Here is a 22,453-nt window from a genome sequence, read left to right on the forward strand (position 1 = left end):
TCTCCAACCTTAAGTTGATTTGATAAAATATTGAGTTCGCCATTGCGTGGTTTTGGTTTATCATGTCTTCTCGATTTCTATGTCTACCATTCATCTATTTCCTCGATCTGTAGCCTTTGCTCTTCATAGATGAGTCCTTTGTTATTACTTCAACATGGCTCATTTATGCTCTTTGAACGTGTTTCCTGCAAAGAAGGTTGCACCACATGATCAGTATTAGTAGCATGATTTATACAACCACCTTTAATATTCAATGTGTTACTCGAATTACGAGATTGAAGAGTGATTGTTTCATCACCCACATGAAGTGTGAGTTTACCTATACCAACATCAATAATAGTTCTAGCAGTTGCTAAAAAGGGTCGTCCTAAAATCAAAGGCACGTCACTATCCTCTTCCATGTCTAGAACAACAAAATCAATTAGAAATATTAATTTATCGATTTCGACAAGTGTGTCTTCAATGATACCCCTAGGAAATCTAATGGTTTTATCTACTAAGTGAATGCTCATTCTAGTTTGTTTGGGTTTCCCAAGACCTAGTTGTTTAAACATTTTATAGGGCATGACATTAATGCTCGCCCCTAAATCTGCCAATGCATTATTAACATCTAAACTACCAATTAAACAAGGAATCATAAAACTCCCTGGATGTTTCAATTTGTTGGGTAGCTTATTCTGTAGAATGACTGAGCAAACTGCGCTTAACTCCACATGCGATGTATCATCCAAATTCCGCTTATTTGCTAAAAGCTCCTTTAAAAATTTAACTGCGTTTGGCATCTGCGAAAGAGCTTCAATAAATGGTAAGTTAATATGTAATTTCTTTAATAATTTAAGGAATTTACCAAATTGTTCGTCTGTATGGTCTTTCCTTGTCGCATTAGGATATGGTGCACAAGGTTTATATTCTCTACTTACTGATTTTTGCTCACTGTAGTCCACCTCATCTTTACCTTTACTTACCACAAATCTGTGTTTCGGTTCTAGTTCTGGTTCAACTAACCCTTCTTCATCTCGAACAGTAATTGCATTAAGCTGCTCCCTTGGGTTATTTTTAGTATTACTTGGCAAGCTACCTTGTGGTCGTTCGGAAATCATCTTTGCCAACTGGCCTATTTGATTCTCGAGCCCTTGAATTGATGCTTACTGATTTTTAAGAGCTATCTCGGTGTTTTAGAAACGTGTTTCAGATACCGCTATAAATTTCATTAGCATCTCCTCAAGGTTCGGTTTCTTTTTCTGCTGGTAAGGTGGTTGTTGAAAACTCGGAGGATGTTGTGGCCTTTGATTTCTTTGACCACCCCACGAGAATTTGGGATGGTTCCTCTAACCTGCATTATAAGTGTTACTATACGGGTTATTTTGAGTTCTAGAGTTATTACCCATATAGTGGACTTGTTCCTCCTCGGTGCCAGGGTTGAAGGATGGATAATCTGGGTTGTGCATTCCTTCATTTGAATCACACCTCATCACTGAATGTACCTAAGTAGAACCATATAAACTATCAATCTTTTTATTTAAAAGTTCTACCTGGTTTGATAGCATATTGACCGCGTCGAGGTTGAAAACACCAGCTGCTTTTGTCGGCTTTCTTCTCATGACTTGACACTGATAGTTATTCAATGACATCTCTTCAATAAATTTATGAGCCTCTTCAGGTGTTTTGTTGTTTAAAGTTCCACCGGCGGCTGCGTCGATAAGTTGCCTTGTTGAGGGTTCACACCGTTGTAAAAAGTCTGAACCTGTAACCATAAAGGTAGTCCATGGTGAGGGCACCTTCTCAATAGGTCCTTGTATCTCTCCTATGCATCATAAAAAGTTTCTAGATTCATCTGCACAAAAGAAGAAATATCAATCCTTAATTTAGCTGTTTTAGCTGGCGGAAAATATTTTAGTAAAATTTTTTCGGTCATTTGTTCCCAAGTAGTGATTGACACTCGTGGTAACGAGTTTAACCACTGTTTAGTTTTGTTCCTCAATGAGAATGGGAACAACCGAAGGCGACTGGCATCGTCAGAAACGCCATTGATCTTAAAAGTGTTGTAGAATTCCAGAAAATTCACTAAATGAGTGTTTGGATCCTCATCCTGCAAACCATCAAACTGAACAAACTGTTGTATCATTTGAATCGTGTTAGGTTTCAGTTCAAAATTATTTCCAGCAATAGCAGGTCTAACTATACTCGATTCAGCTCCTGTTAAAGTAGGTTTAGCATAATCATACATAGTAGAGGAGCAGGATCCTGATTTACTGGGTTCGCAACAGCCACAGGAGGTAGCGAATTATTTTGATTACCAGCTATCTCCTTGATTGTGGTTTGAATATCGTCCTCTTGCCCTTCCTCTATGTATCGTAGGCTTCGCCTTCTCTTTCTTCGATTTCTGCGGGCTGTGCTTTTGATTTCACTATAAAAAAGTAGAGGTCCTAACGGGTTTCTTCTAGTCATAAACTATAAAAACTTGTCAGAAGTAAATAAAAGAAAATTTAGTAATTTAAGCAAAAATAAAATTAAATTGCAATAAAAAAATGGCTAAAGTAATAAAAATTAAGCGTTCCTAATATCAAGTCCCTGGCAACGGCGCCAAAAACTTGATGATCGTGAAACTAACTAAAAATTCGACTTAAGGCAAGTGCACCTATCGAACAGTAGTATAGTTATGGTGAGACCGGAAATATCATATTCACGAGGACTAAAAGTACTAGTAATTACTATCTTTTTATTATCTAGCCTAAAAATTAAAATATTTTTTTAAACTAAAACTATTTATCTAATTAACTAAGATTACGACAAAGATGAAATTTGGAAAATACTTTAGGGAAAACCGATGGAGAAGACAATACTCAAGGAAGAATCCACCTAGACTTCACTTATTACTTTGAATTAGACAATTTATTCACCTAACTTAATCCGTAGAAATCCCTAATTTATGTTAATATCTCTCTCGAGACTAAAAACAACTGACTTTAGGTTGATTAATTGAAATCTCTTTCTAATTAAAACCCCTATTGTCGCATTAACTCGATTTATGGATTCCCTTATTAGATTTGACTCTAATCCGACAGATTTATGTCGTCCTATCTCTAGGATTGCATTCAACTCCGCTTAATTATGAATGATCTACTCTTAAACAATGACTTTTACTCCACTGATTAAGCACATCAAAACCTAAATTAATACCCTGGAATATTAAAACAAGAATTTAGAACTCAAAATTAAGTATAAGAATACGTCTTTATCATATAATTCAAATAGTAATAAGATTCGTCATAGGGTTCATCTCCCTTAGGTATTTAGGGGGTTTAGTTTATAATAACAATGGAAAACATCTCGAAGTTTGGAAAACAACAAAACATAAAGAAACCCAAAAACTTCTAGGAAATTGGATGGAAATCTTCAGTCTTGATGTAGATCCTAGCTTTGAAGTGATTCCGATGGCTATTCACGAGTATTTTCCGCCTCCAACTCTGTGTGTCCCTCTAATCATCTTCTAGGGGGTTTATATAGGCTTTAGAATGCTTCAAAACCCTCAAAAGTGCCCTTTTTCGAATAGAACTAGGCTTGGGCTCGGTAGAGACACGGCCGTGTGCCACGTCCGTGTGAAGGTGCTCAGGCCGTGTGCAATACTGAGTTGGTTCTTAGTCGACACGGCTATGACACACGGGTGTGTGGTTTACCCGTGTGTCACGCCCGGGCGTGTGGAGTACTCGTGTGTAAGTGCCTAAGCCGTTTGAAATAATGATTTAGGCCCAATTTATCCGTTTTTGGCCTGTTTCTTTCTCTTTTTTTCTATCCTAAGCTCTCCTGAGTATAAAACATAAAATTAAAGGATTAGGAGCATCGAATTCACTAAAACTAAGGAGAAATCATTCATAAATATGCCAAGCATTGGGTAAAAATATGTATAAATTATGGTTTATCATGTCCCAACTTCAAAAGTCACACAGTCTGGGGCGTTCCACACGGCTATGTGACCTTTGTTTCTAGGTTTTTTTGAGATTTTCCCTAAACTTTTAGAATTAGTTCAAATTAGTCCCTGTTTGTTTATAGGTTATTTTTAGGGACCTGTAGACTTGTATTAAGGACTATAAAAGTATTTTACTCTGATTTTGATTGAAATAGCAAACTTGAATTAGCTGAAATAGGTCATTCTACTAATATCATCGAAGATAGTAGTAGTCAGAGTATGGTTCATTACTTATGCTAATAATTGTAATAGTCTTGTCATGTATCCAACTTGTAGCTTTCAAGAGGGGATAAACAGTGATAAAAGTGTAGACAGTGAAAGACCAAGTTTAGCATTGCATAGCATGACACTTTACTCGAATGTATAAGACACTCATAAGGTAGTATTAAACTGGCATGATCTATTCTCTGTATTATGTAATGTTAACAATTGGCTTGCACTTTCACATATGATGTAATTAAATGTTCTGATTGGTTAGTAATGCCCGTGACCCTAATCTGACAATAAAGAGGGGTTAGGGGTGTTACATTTAGTGGTATCAAAGCTACAAGTTTAGTCTATTCTCGGACTAAATCGAGCTTAGAATTGAGTCTACAGGTACATGCCAAAGTCGAGTAGAGTTGAGTCAGGGTTTGGATGCTGATTATGATTATTTCTATTTTTTAGTTAAAAGATGGCAAATGAATCTGATAATGAAGTTGAACAAGAGTTTTACTCTTGTGATGAGTATATGGAGGATTATGAGGAAACTGAGTTGGTAACACCGAATGTTAGCCTAGTTGTGCTCAACGACATAATGTTGATCGAGGTAATAATGATGGAGTAGGTGATTCAAATTTACTTCAAGCTATTGCTGATGCACTCCAGTGAGTTGCAGGAACTACTTCTGCTACAGTGCCTGCACTTACTGTTCGACGGGATCTAATAAAAGAATTGCGGAGATATGGTGTGACTGAATTCTAAAGACTGAAAGGGGTAGACCTCTCAGCATCTGAAGTTTGGATTGAATCCACTAAACGTGTCTTACAACAACTTGAATGCAACCCGCGTGGAAGTGTAACTTGTGATATTTCTTTACTGTAAGAAGAAGCGTATAAATGGTGCCAATCAATAACACGCCATGTACCTACCAAACGGACCAATTGGGAATCCTTCCAAAAGGAATTTCAAAAGAAATACGCCAGGGAATTGTATCTTGAAGATTGGAAATAATAGTTTTTACTGTTAAAACAAAGCAGGATAACAGTGGTTGATTATGGACGAGAGTTTTTACGACTCAGTAAGTATGTTGTTGAATTTGTGCCATCCGAAATTGAAAGTTGTAAACGATTTCTGCGTGGACTACGTGATGAGCTTCGGGTACAGTTGGTTTCGCATCGAATCACATAGTTTGCTGATCTAGTTGAACGGGCAAAGATGGTAGAACAAGCTTTGGGTCTTGATAAAAAGGTTGAGATTACTTGCATTACTCAAAAATGGTTTGGAGCTGGTAGCTTGCATCCATAATGTAAACAAACTAAATAATTACGTAGTGGTTGGAAATCGACTTTTAAGTCTGACCCATTTGATAGAAATCGTGATCGACAACCGACTGTGTCTATGGGTAGTGTGCGAGGTCTATCTAGGGACATTGACATTTCGAATTGTGAACATGAGGGAAAAAGCATCGATGTGAATGTTGGAAGCTAACTCGAGCTTGTTTTTGCTGTAGATCTACAGAGCACTTTGGTCGAGAGTGTCCGAAAAATGATAATGCTACCCCTGTTTCTTCTCAGAGGTCTGTACCTGCATCTAGGGGTCGTGGATCAAGTCATGGTGACTCTTTTGCCAAGGGTGGTGTTAAAAAGGGAAGTGATGCTGTTACTTATCAGTTAGAGGAATATAGATTAGACTTGCATTTTGGTTGCTTTAATTGAGTCATTGGCTGAATGTTGATTGTGTTGTGTGATTTACTTTGTTGAAACGTTGGAACTGGTAGGACCTTCTACGAGTAGTGATAAAGGCAAGGAATAGCTAGTTTGAGCTTTTGGCTTTTCAACAAAAGCAAAATTGGTGAGTGTTTGGAATAATTGCTTGTGGACATGATTCAATGCATTATTTAGAAATTTAGCTGTAGTCTAAACCCCTACTTGAAATTCCGAGTGTAAGTTTTCTATTTCCCTTGTTTTCTTTTTGGTAAATTATGTGATTATGAGAATATTTATGGATTGATTATTATGATGTGATATTGTGATATGAGACATGCGTGATGACTATTGTGAATTGTATTGTGTTGTGTGCATGTTAAATATGCCAAATAATAGTGATGATGTTGTGTTAGCAATATAAATGTGCAGTGAAAGTGTGTAAAAACCGGTAAGTATGTATGTCTTGAATTATGAATGTGATGTTAACATAATAGGTTATGTGTAACACTTTTAATCCGTATCCGTCGCTAGAATAGGATCATAAGGCGTTACAGAATAAAACGCAATTCCGAACAATTAAATAAAACATTTTATATAATCGCATGAATATTTCTCGAAAATTAACTAAGATTTAAATCAAAAGCTATTACAACTCTTAATTTGAACATTTCATATCATCGATATATTTGAGTATATCGTTCATATGTATTAATAGCATACATATCACAAGAACAATTTCATATATGCGACACTAGTAAAATAACAATTTATACGAATCTCTAATATATATATATCACACATCATTACTAAATAATATTAACTTTCGGTTATAAATAAACTCATTTCATTTTCTAGTCCATTCGACTAATATAAATGATTTATACAAATTTGCGAACTTATATATATGACCAGTAAATTTACATAAGTAATCACACTCATGAAAATTTAAATGTACATATTTCTATTTGATTGATATGGTAATATGCATTACTAAATTCATGCGTATCACATCATCATTACTGCAATCATATTTAAATGCAAGTACACATGCATGACTTTAATTAAATCCAACATATTATATGCCCATCTCATATATTAGAATTCCTACTAAATAAATCATATATATAGTCTATTTCTAAATTTTTCATGAACATACATGCCGAAAGACAATTGTATAAAATACCTTATTCAAGTTGATCAAGTATCCAATCATGAAAACAATTATCCACACACCATTCGTACATTTACATTTTACGAAATAAATAATATATTATTATGAGCTCTAACCCTTTTCAAAATCAAAAATAAAAATACCAAGCCATAAGTATTACCTTATTAAATAATTTTTTTTTCTTTTTTACTAAGTACATGAGCATGTTTCACCTACGAATTATCATAGTCAAAACAATCACAAACCTTTTAAAACCACTGCTCCTTGTCTAAACATCCAACATTTACCTTATATAATGAGCATACACAGCATGCAACTTATAACCATAATTAACATAGACCATGCCCAGCATATTTAAATTCAAACATATTAATTAGCCAATTTCGCATGGCTTTATACACAACCAAAATTTACCATCCCAAAACACACTTTAGCCTATACATGCCATAATTCGAATTTAACTTATAAAGGTACCCAAAATAGTAGATAGTGTGATGAACTTCGCAGACGATCCCCGAACTTGTAACTTGACTTTCCAAAAAAATCTATAAAATAGAAATAAACATTCACACGATAAGCTATTATAGCTTAGTAAGCTATAAGCAAATAAACAAACTAATAATATAACTATCTCAATAATAAATTTAACCGAACCACTTTGATATGAATATATTTATTCTTAACCTACCACATTCATTCATGATATTTCATTCTTATACAAAATCCACACCTTGACCGAATGCTTATGAAATCAACCCAAGTAATAAATACTTCATTTACAAAGCCAAAATATCATTAAGCAATCAATTTCACTTATATTCATAACTTCTACTCAAGTATAATAATATATATCATTATATATACATTAACCAAATGGCTGAATGTAGTTAGTACCATTAGTAACCACAACACATATCATTAGAAGACAATTATAGTTCATTTATGTATATCCTTACCAATTTTGATTACTATAATATAATTTCACCGTACCCATTCAATAAGTCATTATATCGAATATTAATTACTTACTGCCATTACCTTGACTTGGTAACAATTTAATTCATACCTGTCACATGGCTCATTTTACATATTTAAATATACCTTATCACTGCCCGATGAACAATTCGGAATTGGATAGGACACTCGGATAATAACATAAATCATACAATGCCAACGTCCCAGACGTGGTTTTACATGTAACCACAAATCGGAACTACTATCCCAGAAAGGGTCTTACTCGTAAATACATATAGAAATCACATATCGATGACATATGTATCCTAGCTATTCCTAAGGTTCATACAGGGCTTCCGGACGTCGTAACTCGGTCGAATTGAACTCGGAAGTGTAGTAGTCAAATTTAATCATTTTCGGCCATAGCATATTAAAATTCCACATTTCATAGCAGCATATAAATATAACATTTAATTACCAAATAAACACGTCTATTTGCTTATAAACTTACCTCGGACGGTACAAAATGGAATCGGGCAGCTAGTCAACAACTTTCGTTTTTCCCCGATCCAAATCCGATTTCTTTAGTTCTTGATCTAAAAATATTCAAATTAAGCTCATTCAAACATATTTTCACTCAATTTAGTCTAAAAACACATAAATAGGTAAATTACCATTTTACCCCTAACATTTACAATTTAGTCCCTATTGCACAAAACACAAAATACACAAAATTTGGCTACATTCTAATTAGGCCGAATGCTCCCTATATACATACAAGTCCATATTTTCCATAAATTTCATAATTTAGTCCCTCAACTTTTTATTTTTACAATTAAGTCCTAATTACTCAAAATCATCAAAAAATTCCCATATAAAATATATTAACCCAACACCTATCTTTCATATTTCACCATCAAACCATAAAAATCACAAGCTCTCATCAATGGCATAACTCAAAATATTCATCAAAATAAAAAATTTAAACATGGGTTTTGTAGTACTTGGAGCAACGATCTCAAAAACGTAAAAATAATCAAAAACCGATTAAAAATGAACCTTGAATTTGAACTTGGAGATGGCCAAACCTAGTTTCTTCTCTTCTTTTTTTCTTCTTTTGTTTATATTCGGCTATGGTGATATTATAAGAGCACTTAGGCTTATTTTATTTTATAACATATATTATATAAATTAAAGGTTGGCTTCCTAAATTACCCTTTTTAAAATTAACAACTAAAGCTTATAAGCCAAGGACATATTCGTCCATGCCACATGCACATGGTTTCTAACTCATAACTTATATTATATACATATAATTATATACATTTTATTATTATAACATATATATTATACATATTAAATAAAAATATACATTCAACTTAGCTAATGCCGTCCACTAACATATATATAGAAAAAAAAAATTGGACTTTTTGCATCATGAGTGTTACCATTTAAGAAGCCATTACAAAAACAGTCCTTAAAATTAAAACTAGCTAATTTTCAATTTATGCGATTAGGTCCTTTCATTTAATCGGATACCCAAACGATAAAATTAAATCATGAAAATTTCACAAATGTAAATTCACACAAAATAAACAAGGAAAATAATTTAAAAATATTTTTCTGACTTGGATTCGTGGTCCCGAAACCACCATTTCGATTAGGTTCTAAATCGGGTTGTTACATTATGTATGTGATAAATTGATTTTAATGCACTCATATGTGGTTGGATAAGTTATGGCTTAATGAGCATTATTGTGGCACTTTAAGTGTAATTCAATGTGAATCCGATAAGTATGCATTGCGTACATGATGTGATGTGAATTGATGAATATGAACAGAGATAATGTGCATTAAATCAATAATTAAAATTGTGTAAATATGGATATTTTAGCCTTATGACCTTATGAGACCGTTGGATATAGTTGGTAAGCCATAGGATTGTGAGTACTTGCCTATATGTGTTTTGTGATTTGGGCATTGAAGCCCTAAGACATGTTGGAGAGATAAGGGAATGTGAGCTAAGCTCCATTCAACGGGACATGTTTGTTGTGTTGGAGAGTGTTAGCTTTATGCTTCACTTTTTGGACATGTCTAACTCTATGAGTCTATGTAGTGTGTTGGAGATTCGTATATCTGATGAGTTATGATAGAGCTCACTTTTACGTTTCATAGCTTAAGTGTCAATTTATCTATAAAGATGCTTTTGAGTAGTGTGATATATGTTTAAATGTTATGAGATTCTATGATATGGTGATATATGCTTGAATGTTATGTGATTATACAAGTGTTGTGATATATGCTTAAATGTTATGAGATTAAATGTATATTGTGACATATGCTTGAATGTTATGTGATTATACGAGTATTGTCATATATGCTTAAATGTTATGTGATTATATGAGTATTGTGATATATGCTTGAATGTTAGGTGATTATATGTGTAATAGGATATATGTTGAAAAGTGAATATGTTTACCATGTAAAAGAACTGAAAAATAATGCACGAATAGGAATATTATGACACAAGTGTTGGAACTGTTAAGGTTGTGCTATATGGTTGTTTCAATTATGCTTGATGAATTGTTTACATGGTAGTTATTCTAGGCATTCACTGAGCTTATTAAACTCACCCACTCCTTTTAAACCATTGCAGGTTTTCGAGAGGTGATCTAAGCAAGTCTATTTGTTATTTCATAGGTGTTCTATATTTATTTATCTTTTAGGGAATAAGAAAATGTGGTAGACTTGTTTATAGCCATGTTAACTTCTAGACATTTTGCTGGTTTTTGGTTTGGTTTATAAGGATTACATGTTATTGTTTTGCTTGGTTTCATAAACATGAGGATGGATTGACGTTACTTACTTTAACACGATTTTGCAATATTGAACTGTTAACTAAGTCATTGAATGATTATTTGTCAAACTAATTGATGTATGATGTTTAGGAACTAAATTGGAATGGATTAATTGCTTATGTATAGTGCATTTTTGAGGTTTGAAGCAGAGGTATCGATAATCAAGTTTTAAAATCGATACATATGTGTTTTGAAACATGTAGTGAATCAGAATAGAGATTTGGTATCAATACCTTTGCTCGAGTACTGATATTCGAGGTTAAAATATCGATATTTCGTGGTAGGTACCGATAGGTTTAGAAACTTTAGCTTTTAATTGAGAAACAAAATGTAAGTTCAGTATCGTTTTTCCAGTTGGTATTGATACCACTTAAAGAAAATATCGATACCCTAGTGTCAGTATTGATACTTACGTGACAGTTTTGAAATTTTGTTAAATAGACCTTATGCATGTTTAATTATTAGTATAAGATTATTTAAAGTATGTTTGATATGTTCTAATGATGACTGATATATGTTTGACTAAAAATTTATAAGATCACTGATAAAGAGAATGATATCTTAATAATGTGACAATTTACTATGAGTATGAAATGAGACGGTGGCGTGACATCCTGAAATTCTGGATTTACAACTAGGTCGATATAAGGTGTTATAGTGTAACTATTAACTCAACACCCATCATGAACACGCTTTCATTTGTGAATCATCTTGGGACAATTTCACTGAAATTCATGTATGACTAGTTGTCTTTAAAAGGAAATCTCATCTAATGAATCCACACGATAAAGTTTACTTTGGGAGGTGGCCAGGGTAGGAACCGGCTCGAAACTTTATCATACTATCTCTTAGGAACCATCAATGAAGACCGTAGGTTTTGTTCAAGGACCTTCTCTCACTCAATATTTTAAAAAACATAAAATATTTTTTATCCCAGATTTCAAAAATGATCACAAAATAGTCTTAGAGGCATTCTTACCTAACCTATATAACATGCTTCCAATATATGGATGGCATGCTATGACAATTTTATAATATTCACATTCATTTATTCACTCACAAGAATCAATCAATCATAAAAATAAATAATTTTTCGTTCAAGGGAAAAGCCGAAGAAGTGAATGTGAATAGTGAATCATGTAGAGTCCCAAGAAAAGGAGGTGAGTCTTATTTGACAGCTTAAAAACCAAGTCTTTCCTTGCCAGAGCCAATCTTAGACATGCACCTTCTTATTACACTTCTCACAGCAATCAAATTACCAAAAGACATGATTGAAAAAATACAGTACATGTATTTTCAAATTACCATCTTATTTTTTTAATCGATCAACTGTGGATAATCTCATACATATATATCACAATTATAATATAACATAATATAAGTATTATAAAAAATATAAAAGAGATATATAAATAGATGAGTAATTAAAATAAAATTGTCGGTCAAGGTTTCCATGGTTCAATTTTTAGAAAATAAATGAAAAACAAAATTATATAGTTTTTTCAGCATAAAGGTGTTCCTTAAGTCTTCAACCGCTATCACTCCATCTTGTCCTTATCATGGACTCTTTTTAGAAAAATTACATTTAAGTCCTATTTTGTTTCTAGCTTACAAGAATTCTATGAAAACAAACAGTCTTACGTGGAGATGATAGTCCACGTTATATTTCCTAAAATTTACATCATTGGCTAAAATAACAATTATATAACAAATATATAATATTGTATTTATTCCCATATATAACTCTAAACATGCATAAGATCTAAAGAATACCACTTTCTATATAATCAAATCATTTAAGAATAAGAGAAATCTATTTTGATTACTTATTTATACTTATAAATAGAACATAACCTAGCTCTGATACCAATTATTAGAAAATTAGATCTAGAAAATGCAGTGGAAAATAGGTTTAAGGGAATACCAGAGTTTAATTTTTTTCAAAAAAATAAGAACTTGGTTGTGTTATCTAAAGTAATAAACACTTAATCAAAATCGTACATTTATGATTCGTCTAGGATGGATGCTTCAACCAATTAGTCTTCTAAAATAATTTCTTCAACAAAATTTCTCTTTAGAACTTTTCTTAAATTCAAGTGTATGAGAATAATTGTCTCCCGGTTCAACAAGTTTTTGGATTTTGGTCCCGAGTTTTGGTACTCAAGTTCAATTTTCGATCTCGGGTCTAATTTTTAAGTTCAATTACCCATTAGGCTAATTGTCTGAGTTGAAAATTGATTTCTAAAAATATCATATTTATTTTAATTAATTTGATTAATTTAATTTTACTTTATCAAAATTAATTTTCTCAAAAATCACTGAGATTTTTAAAATTAAATTTTCAAGAAAATTCTTTAGTTAAATTATCTAGTTGAACAATTCTCACGACCACCTAATTTATTTCCACATTGAATAAATAACTCAATAAATTATTCCCAAAGTCTTAGAATTTTCTTCTAATTCAAATGTAGTTCGATCGAACTTTTGTTGAGCTAGCAAAGAGACCAAACGAACATCTACAATTAGACTCGAGTAATTGGAATTATACCCAGAAGCATTTTTCCGATAATTCACAATTTACTTAATCATGAACTCAATCCATAAGAAGTACCATGATTGAAAACTCCTTATCGTATACTCTTTACAAAAGCAATTTATCCAATTGCTTTGTCCAATGACCTCACCATATGTGTGTTACTCTCATTTGATATCCTTGATTCCTTTGAGTTAAATCTATTCACTCAATACAATTTTGTTTTATCTTATTGTCACCATTTTTTCTTCTTAATGATTAATATGATCATTGTCAACTAATGATTGTGATAAATTGAATGAGCAACCCGTGATAATGTTTCATATTTATCAATCCACACAATGACAAAGAGAGGATATCATAAACTTTCTGGTCGAGCTATGAATTTCATTGTTGCTAGTAAAGTCATGTACCCAACATACCGACTATCAACTTAATTATCTTTAGAGTATAAGCCTCCACTTATATCAAAGCACATGAGTTACATACGCATGGTTAGTGACTAATTCAAGATTTAATTAAGTCACAGTATGAACATCACAAGTGAATTAATTCACAAATAGCTTCAGAATTAATTCAACTTGAGTCCAGTTCAATGTATCATTCTTGTAACACCCCTTACTCGTATCCGTCGCTGGAACAGGGTACGAGGTATTAACAAATTATAGTATATACTATTAAATAAAACCCAAAAAAAATATGGCGTGCAATTTGATCATGAATCATTATAACATATTCCATTAACAATACTTACCAATTTCAAAGACTTCATACAAAATGATTAGTTTGATACTATAATTAATATTTCAAACCTAGACAATTATGACACGTAACAAAATAACTAAGTCTACTATACATGCCATATTTCAAAATGTTGAGTTCAAATACCAAGAGTATTGATAGTGCGGGCGGATCTTCAACGATCTCTAACTCCTGTGCTAGCTGGATGACACTATAAGACAAAAGAGAGAAAAGAAAGTAAGCTTATAGCTTAGTAAGTAAGTATATAAATAACAAATAAGGAATCTAATATGTTTACAACATAACTCAATTATATCATATTTTTAATTTTACTATTTACTCCGATTTGATCAAGCTGTCCCTCCTGCGTCATAATCACTAAATAAATCATAACTCGAGTTACGAAACTCAAAATTCAAATCTGTAAAATTTCCCTGAATCTAGACTCATAAAAATTCTTACTAATTGTTTTCTAGAATTTTTGGTTTAGCCAATTAGTACATTTTATTAGTTAAAGTTTCCCCTATTCCACAGCTCAATTGATCTGACCTCTGTTCACTACGAATTGAATTTATCTCAATACACAATTCAAATAACCATGAAACCTGTTTCATTTAAAACTAGACTCAATAAGGAATTTATGCATAAAAACTATATTTCTTAACTTGTTTTGTATAATTTTTAATGATTTTTCAAGGTTGGAACAGGGGATCACATAGCCATCCTGAGCAAGTCACACACAATTGTAAATATCTCAAAATATAGAATTCCTATGCTTGCTCTGTTTCTTTTATATGAAAATAGATTCATTAAGCTTTAAGTTCACAACTCATTCAACCTCTAATTAAATTCCTTATATTTTTGGTGATTTTTCAAAATCACATCACTGCTACTGCAAACAGTTTTAATGCTAATTTCACTCTTTCACACATTCTTTGTACTAACCTCATTTTAACTTATATATATATATCACAAATCATTTTCACCACATTTCATACATCACGAGTATAGGCCCATGATTAAAATGTCACCACAAAGCCATCCCGTTGAACAATTCAGATTAATCCTCGATACTTGATGGTTTCAGGACACAACCCCACCATCATATTTCATTTAATTCGGCTCTCTTGTACACATGGTGAACACTTAGTACCACTCATGTGACCTAGCCAATTTGTCTCGTAGCTCTCTTGTCTACATGGTGTCCTTCACTTGGAATCACACCTGCGACCTAGCTACATTTATCTCTCCCGTAGCTCTCTTGTCTACATGGGATACATCCCGTATCACACATGTGACCTAGCTACTACGTAGTATCTCGTAGCTTTCTTGTACACATGATGTGCACTCAGCACCATACATGTGACCTAGCTACGCTCCATCTATTTTATTCGATCTTTCCGAATGTTCAACCGGGATTTCTCTCTCTATTACTTATTTCCATTCTTCCAATAGTCGATTTATACTTCAACATCAGCTAGTACATATATATAATAGGCTGAAATATAAAAATGTAAATGAAATTAATGTATTATTTACATACAAACTTACCTCGGTGCAAAATATGGAAATTTTGCAAATTAGTCCAAAACTTTTTCCTTCCCTCGTTTGAGGTCGATTCCACGCCTTTCTTGATCTATAACAACATATTTAGCTCATTTAACACTCGAACTATTTATTTTAATCCAAAAATCACATTATGCAAAAATTACATTTTTGCCCCCTAACTTTTACAAAATTACGATTTTTCCCCAAGGCTCGAAAATTTAATTTCAGCCCTTATTCTTATGTTTAATGACCTGCTGATCATTTTTCTCTTCTATGGTAACATCAAATTCTCACTCTAACACATAGTTATGAACAATAGGTATTTTTATCGATTTTGTTGTTTTGCTCGTTTTCGCTAAAAATCGCTTAGAAAAGATCGTTCTCCTAACTTCAAACATTCATATTCTACCATAAAACAACAAAATACATGCCTATCATTCATGGGTAAATTTTTAAACATAAACCCTAACTCGAAATAATGGTAGAAATAGGTAAACCGAGCTACGGGGATTTCAAAAATGTGAAGAACATTAAAAACGGGGCTTGAAATCACTTACAATGAAGCTTGAAAGTTGAAAAAACCCTAGCTATGGAGGAGAGAAAATTTCGGCAGCAACTAGTGAAGATGATGACCAATTTTGTGTTATTTTCCCCATTTTATTTCATTTAATATGCAAATGACCAAAATGCCCTTACTACTAAACTTTAAAAAAATTCCCTCCATGTCCAACTTTTGTCCATAACTTAGGAATTGGTCACATTGCTATTTAAGACCTCCTAGTTAATATCTCAAAGCAATTTCATACTAAAAACTTCTAAAACACGAGTTTTGCAATTTATTCGGTTTAGTCCCTAATCTCAACTTAAGCGCTCAATGCATAGAATTTCATCACGAAATTTTCAAGAAATCATGAAATCATATCATAAACCCCAAAATAATTATAAAACAATTGTTTCTATCTCAGATTTGTGGTCATGAAACCACTATTCCGATTAGGCCCTAATTCAGGTTGTCACAATTCTCCCCCCTTTAGAGATTTTCGTCCCCGAAAATCTTACCGGTAAAGAGGTTCAGGTACTGTTTCCTCATAGCTTCCTCAGGTTCCCACGTAGCCTCTTCTATCCCATGTCTGTGCCACAATACTTTCACTAAGGCTATACTTTTATTTCTTAACTATTTAATTTCCCGAGCCAAAATCTTTATTGGTTCCTCCACATAGGTCATATCCGGTCGAATCTCAATTTCTGTTCGAGAAATCACATGTGAAGGATCAGAACGATAACGTCGCAACATTGATACATGAAACACGCTATGAATTCTTTCTAACTCTGCCGGTAAGGCCAACCGATATGCCACTGGTCCAATCCTCTCAGTAGTCTCGTACGGCCCAATAAAACGCGGACTCAACATGCCTTTTCGACTAAATCTCAGAATCTTTTTCCATGGTGACACCTTCAAGAACACTTTATCACCCACTTGAAATTCAATCTCTTTTCTTTTTAAATATGCATATGACTTTTGTCGATCTGAAGCAGCTTTCACGTAATCCCGAATTACTTTTACTTTCTCTTCGGTTTCTTTAACTAGATCAACTCCGTGAATCTATTTTTCACTAAGTTCGGTCCAATATAAAGGAGTCCGACACTTGCGACCATACAAGGCTTCGTACGGTGCCATTTGTATACTTGACTAATAAATGTTATTGTAGGCAAATTCAATCAAAGATAGATATTTCTCCCAACTACCTCCAAATTCTAAAACACAACATCTAAGCATATCCTCGAGTACCTGGATTACTCTTTCCGACTGACCATCTGTTTGTGGATGAAACGCGGTACTAAAGTTCAATTTTGTACCCAAATCTTCTTGTAACTTTTTCCAAAATCTCGAGGTAAACCTCGGATCTCTATCTGATATTATAGACATAGGTACTCCGTGCAACCTCACAATTTCAGCAATATATAATTCAGCTAATTTATCAAGTGAGTAATCGGTACGTACTGGTATAAAGTAGGCTAACTTTGTTAACCTATCAACCACTACCCAGACAGCATCCTTCTTTTAGGAGTCAAAGGCAAACCGGTTACAAAATCCATGGTAATCTTATCCCATTTCCACTCAGGCACCATTACCGGTTGGAGTAGTCCTGAAGGCACTTGATGTTCAGCTTTTACTTGTTGACAGATCAAACACTTGGTTACAAATTCAGAAATGTCCCTTTTCATACCTAGCCACCAATACAACTTCTTTAAATCATTATACATTTTTGTGCTACCAGGGTGAACTGACAAACAGCCACTGTACGCCTCATGTAATATTTTCTGAATCAATTCATCGTTTTTCAGCACACATATCCTGTCTCGAAACATCAAACAGTCATCTGGTCTAACTCGAAAATCTGAGTCGTAACCTGATTCGCATTGAGTTCTCTTGGTTCGCAACTCACTATTGTTCTTTTGAGCATCACAAATCAACTGAAGAAATAACGGTTTAGCCTTCATTTCTGCTAAGATTGACCCATCATCAGACAATGCTAACCCCGTATTCATGGCTCTCAAAGTAAAAAGAGATTTCCTGCTCAAGGCGTCAGCAACTACATTTGCTTTTCCCGGATGATAATCAATCATTAGGTCATAATCCTTTAATAATTCAAGCCATCTCCGCTGTCACAGATTCAAATCCTTTTGATTCATCAAATACTTCAAACTTTTGTAATCAGTAAAAATTCGGCATTTTTCACCATACAAATAATGTTGCCAAATCTTCAAGGCAAAGACAATAGCGGCCAATTCCAAATCATGTGTAGGATAGTTCTTCTCATGCGGTTTTAACTGTCTCGAAGCATAAGCTACCACTTTACCCTCTTGCATCAACACACATCCAAGGCCTGTCAATGATGCATCACTATAAATTACAAACTCCTTCCCTAGCTCGGGCTGTAATAAAATTGGTGCTTCAGTCAATCGTGTTTTCAACTTTTCAAAACTCTGCTGATATTTATCAGTCCATTCAAACTTAACATTCTATTGCAACAACTTAGTCATAGGAGAGGCAATCATCGAAAATCCCTCAACAAAACGTCTATAATACCCGGCCAAGCCTAAAAAGCTTCTAACCTCGGATACATTCTTTGGCGGTTTCAATCAACGATCGTGGAAATCTTGCTCGGATCCACCCAAATACCATCACCTGAGACTATATGTCCCAAAAATCTGACTTCACTAAGCCAGAACTCACTTTTACTAAACTTAAAAAACAGTTTCTTTTCTCCCAAGATCTGCAATATGGTTTTCAAGTGTTCGGCATGTTCAGACTCATCCCGAGAATAAATTAGAATGTCATCTATAAACACTACTACAAACTTATCCAAATATGGCCGAAAGATCTGGTTCATCAAGTCCATAAATATAGCTGGAGCATTTGTTAAGCCAAAAGGCATCACAAGAAACTCATAATGTCCATACCTTATCCTAAAGGTGGTTTTCGGTAAATCCGACTCCTTAACTCTCAACTGGTAGTAACCAGACCTCAAATCGATCTTTGAAAACACTGTGGCCCCCTTTAACTGATCGAATAAATCATCAATCCTCGGTAATGGGTACTTGTTCTTTATAGTCACTTTATTAAGCTGACAATAATCAATGCAAAGCCTCATTGAACCATCCTTCTTCTTTACGAACAATACAGGAGCACCCCAGGGAGAGAAACTCGGTCTCACAAATCCCTTATATGTTAACTCTTGCAACTGAGCCTTTAATTCTTTTAATTCAGTCGGAGCCATTCTATATGGAGCAATCGAGATCGGTGCAGTACCCGGCAACAAATCAATAGCAAATTCTATCTCTCTGTTCGGAGGCAACCCAGGCAATTCCTCTGGAAATACATCTGGAAATTCACAGATTATCGGTACTGATTCAAACTTCAGTTGAGGCAACTCAGTATTCATTACATAAGCCAGATAAGCTTCACACCCTTTCCTCATATATTTCTGTGCAGACATGTACGAAATCACCATAGGCAATTTATTTGATTCATCTGTTTCAACCCACAGAATTTCTCCATTTTCACATTTCAACTCTAGTGTTTTTTGTTTACAATCTACCTTGGCATCATACAATGTCAACCAGCCCATTCCCAAAATAACGTCAAACTCATCAAATGGTAACAGCATCAGATTAGCCTGAAAACACTGACCTTGAATCATTAATGGGCAATTCTTGCAAACCTTGTCAACTAGTACATATTGGCCTAAGGGGTTCGACACTTTAATCGTAAACTCAGTAAACTCAACAGGCAACTTTTTATTAGATACTAAATTCATGCAAATATAGAAATGAGTGGACCCGGGATCAATCAATACAATAACAATAGTATCATAGAGAGAAAATGTACCAGTAATGACATCGAGAGATGATGCATCCTCTCGGGCACGTATAGCATAAGCTCTAGTAGGCGCTCTAGCTTCCGATCTCGCCGCTGAATCTTTCATCGTAGTTTTACTGCTAGTCCCACCTCCAGTATTTCTCGGTGGTCTACCTCTGCTAGTGGTGGTATTCTGTCTAGCACTCTGAAATCTTTCTTCTTTAACTTTCTCTGGACAGTCTCAAATAAAATGCTCGCGAGAACCGCACCTGAAACAAGCTCGCTCGTTTCCCCAACACTCACTATAATGTTACCTGCCACATTGTTGACACTCGGGCTTTCTAGGTTGTACATTACCAAAACTTGCCACCAAAGTAGCTTGAGCTTTAGACCCTGAATATGCTCTACCACGATCTCTGTGTGAATCCCCAGTTAAAACTGTCATTCGAGGGTTTGTCTCTTAGGACCTCTTTGATTGAGATTGAAATGATTTACTTATCGGCCTTTTTCTGGCATCTCGAGCCTCAATAGCAGCTTCTCTTCTTTCTTTGTTCAATCATTCGGCTTTAAGAGCTTGATCAACCAATACTACAAATTCTTTCAACTCCAAAATTCCCACAAGCACTTTAATGTCCTCATTTAGCCCATCCTCAAACCTTTTGAACATAATGGCCTCGGTGGACACACATTCCTGGGCATACTTGCTGAGTCTTACAAATTCGCGTTCATACTCTGCCACAGACATCTTACCCTGCTTCAATTCAAGGAACTCCTTCCGTTTTTTATCAATAAATCGCTGACTTATGTATTTCTTTCTGAATTCTTCCTGGAAGAAATCCCAAGTAACTCTTTCTTTTGGCACCACTGCTACCAAAGTCTTCCACCAGTGGTAGGCTGAATCTCTCAAAAGTGATACAGCACACTTTAAGCACTCCTCAGGTGTACATGAGAGCTTATCAAATACACAGGTAGAATTTTCAAGCCAGAACTCCGCTTTCTTGAGATCATCATCGATCTTTGCTCTAAACTCTTTGGCCCTTTGTTTTCGAATCTTGTCAACCGGAGGCTTGTTCATTCTTACCAAATCTATGCCTCGAACAGCTACAGGAATCGTCTGAGGTATGGGAGGGGGTGGAGGAGATTGAGCATTTAGATTTGCTCGAATAAACTCAGTATACCAATTGTTCATCATTTGGAGAAAGGCATCACGAGCCTCATCTCCCTGTCTCAATGTCTCAGGTCTACTTTCCACAGGCGCGGTCCCTTGTGCGGGAGCTGGCGCATTACTAGCAGCATCATCAGTCGCAGTTCCATCAGGATCCATTACTATATTAAAACAAAACACAGTTTAGAATAATCAGGAGTCACCACACTATCACAATATTTTTATGGCATGTATAGCTAGACTTTTACACACACTTTATTAGTCCGAGAACCGACTAAACCATAGCTCTGATACCACTAAATGTAACACCCTTTACCCGTATCCGTAGCTGGAATAGGGTACGAGGTATTAACAAATTAAAGTATATACTATTAAATAAAACCCAAACAAAAATATGGCGTGCAATTTGATCATGAATCATTATAACATATGCCATTAACAATACAAACCAATTTCAAAGACTTCGTACAAAATGATTAGTTTGATACTATAATTAATATTTTAAACCTAGACAATTATGACACGTAACAAAATAACTAAGTCTACTATACATACCATATTTCAAAATGTTGAGTTCAAATACCAAGAGTATTGATAGTGTGGGCAGATCTTCAACGATCTCTAACTACTGTGCTAGTTGGATGACACTATAAGACAAAAGAGAGAAAAGAAAGTAAGCTTATAGCTTAGTAAGTAAGTATATAAATAACAAATAAGGAATCTAATATGTTTACAACATAACTCAATTATATCATATTTTTAATTTTACTATTTACTCCGATTTGATCAAGCTATCCCTCCTACGTCATGATCACTAAATAAATCATAACTCGAGTTACGAAACTCAAAATTCAAATCCGTAAAATTTATCTGAATCCAGACTCATAAAAATTCTTACTAATTTTTTTCTAGAATTTTTGGTTCATCCAATTAGTATATTTTATTAGTTAAAGTTTCCCCTATTACACAGCTCAACTGATCTGACCTCTATTCACTACGAATAAAATTTATCTCAGTACACAATTCAAATAACCATCAAACCTGTTTCATTTAAAACTAGACTCAATAAGGAATTTAAGCATATAAACTATATTTCTTAATTTGTTTTGTACAATTTTTAATGATTTTTCAAAGTTGGAATAGGGGATCACATAGTCATCCTAAGCAAGTCAAACACAATTGTAAATATCTCAAAATATAGAATTCCTTTGCTTGCTCTGTTTCTTTTATATGAAAATAGACTAAT

The 22,453-nt window shown here is 34.1% G+C and overlaps 1 non-coding gene across 1 annotated transcript; it reads left to right on the forward strand.

The window, feature by feature from the left end:
• The first annotated feature begins 1,760 nt into the window (after positions 1–1,760).
• On the forward strand, positions 1,761–1,867 carry LOC121211606 (small nucleolar RNA R71). Its single transcript, XR_005906825.1, has one exon. It is a non-coding gene; the product is annotated as a small nucleolar RNA R71 (small nucleolar RNA).
• The last annotated feature ends 20,586 nt before the right edge of the window (positions 1,868–22,453 follow it).

This window comes from Gossypium hirsutum, chromosome A12 (genome assembly GCF_007990345.1).
Source record: "Gossypium hirsutum isolate 1008001.06 chromosome A12, Gossypium_hirsutum_v2.1, whole genome shotgun sequence".
Classification (NCBI taxonomy): Eukaryota; Viridiplantae; Streptophyta; class Magnoliopsida; order Malvales; family Malvaceae; genus Gossypium; species Gossypium hirsutum.